The following is a 1,495-nucleotide window of genomic DNA, read 5'->3' as shown; positions in this document are numbered from 1 at the left end:
AATAGTAATAGGGACTAATGCTAATAGTAATAGTAATAGTACTAATACTAAGTGTAGAGCTAATACTAATACTAGTAATGGCTCTAGGCCTATTTATTTTGACATACTTGTAATTTAGACCTTGTTTTCTTCGTACGCGTAGACCTAGGCTATACGAAAACATACCTGTTGGTTTAAAACACCAGTGGCAGTGTCACCACACAATACTCCTATGGTTTCGCGATTTTCTACTGTGTTTTTGTGTACAGAATCAAGAAGGGGGGTACTATGGTGGCTCAGGAGGGCCACATCGCACTTTCGAAATTTTCATTTTATTTCCGGAATTTAATTTCAAAATCGAAACGCAATTTCAATAAAAATGCAATTTCAAAATAAAAACGCAATTTCAAAATAAAAATAAAAATCAAATAAAAATAAAAATGCAATTTCAAAATAAAAACGCAATTTCAAAATAAAAATAAAAACGCAATTTCAAAATAAAAATAAAAACGCAATTTCAAAATAAAAATGCAATTCCAAAATCAAAACGCAATTTCAAAATCAAAACGCAATTTCAAAATAAAAATGCAATTTCAAAATCAAAACGCAATTTCTTTTTCAAAATCAAAATCAATTTCAAAATCAAAACGCAATTTCAAAATCAAATGCAATTCCAAAATCAAAACGCAATTTCAAATTCAAAACGCAATTTGAAAATCAAAATGCAATTTCAAAATCAAAACGCAAATCCATTTTNCCAATCAGAAGGCGCTAAATTCTTCGCTATGTTATACCGTTTGGGAAAAAAAAATTCGCCTGCGGCACATCATTACGTCCTATACTGTCATTCACAATTAACGCGCGCGCGTGAGAGACACTATGCGATCCCGGAGGGGCAGTCGGCGAGTTATGGTGCTGCTGTGATGGAGTGTCGGCAGAGTCGCTGCGACGTATAATGACAATCGTTTGAACTGTTACTGCATTAATTACAGTATAAGATTTCGCTCGAAGATGGCTTTTAACATCCACTCACGCGTATATGTAAATATGTGCGTGCGTGCTTGCGTGCGTGCGTGCGTGTGTGGGGTTATTTGTGTACGGATATATATATATATATATATATAGAAATTTATTTATTTAGAAAACGTTTTGGTTGATGATATGAAAGTTAATTGCATATAAAACGATTTGTATTTAACTGCGGAATTGGCCCGTAATACCGACAGAGGCAGATTCGTCATACCGATAGCTGGCTGCTTATATACTGTGCGACTGAACGGTTTCATTGCGGATGCGATCTCAAATGCATAATCGCTTTCTCGCTCGACAGTCTAGCATGTAACATTTCTAGCCTATTGCGCCGGATGAAATCGATAGAATTTCTGCTATTTAGATTTCGCCTGCGATGCGCGTGACTTCGCGATGCGTGGGAGAGCGAGAGTGAGAGAGAGAGAGAGAGAGAGAGAGAGAGAGAGAGAGAGAGAGTGAGAGTGAGAGTGTGTGAGAGAGAGAGAGA

The sequence above is a fragment of the Priapulus caudatus genome, unplaced genomic scaffold (assembly GCF_000485595.1).
Source record: "Priapulus caudatus unplaced genomic scaffold, Priapulus_caudatus-5.0.1 Scaffold2662, whole genome shotgun sequence".
NCBI lineage: Eukaryota > Metazoa > Priapulida > Priapulimorpha > Priapulimorphida > Priapulidae > Priapulus > Priapulus caudatus.
Note: the sequence above shows the minus strand (reverse complement) of the source record.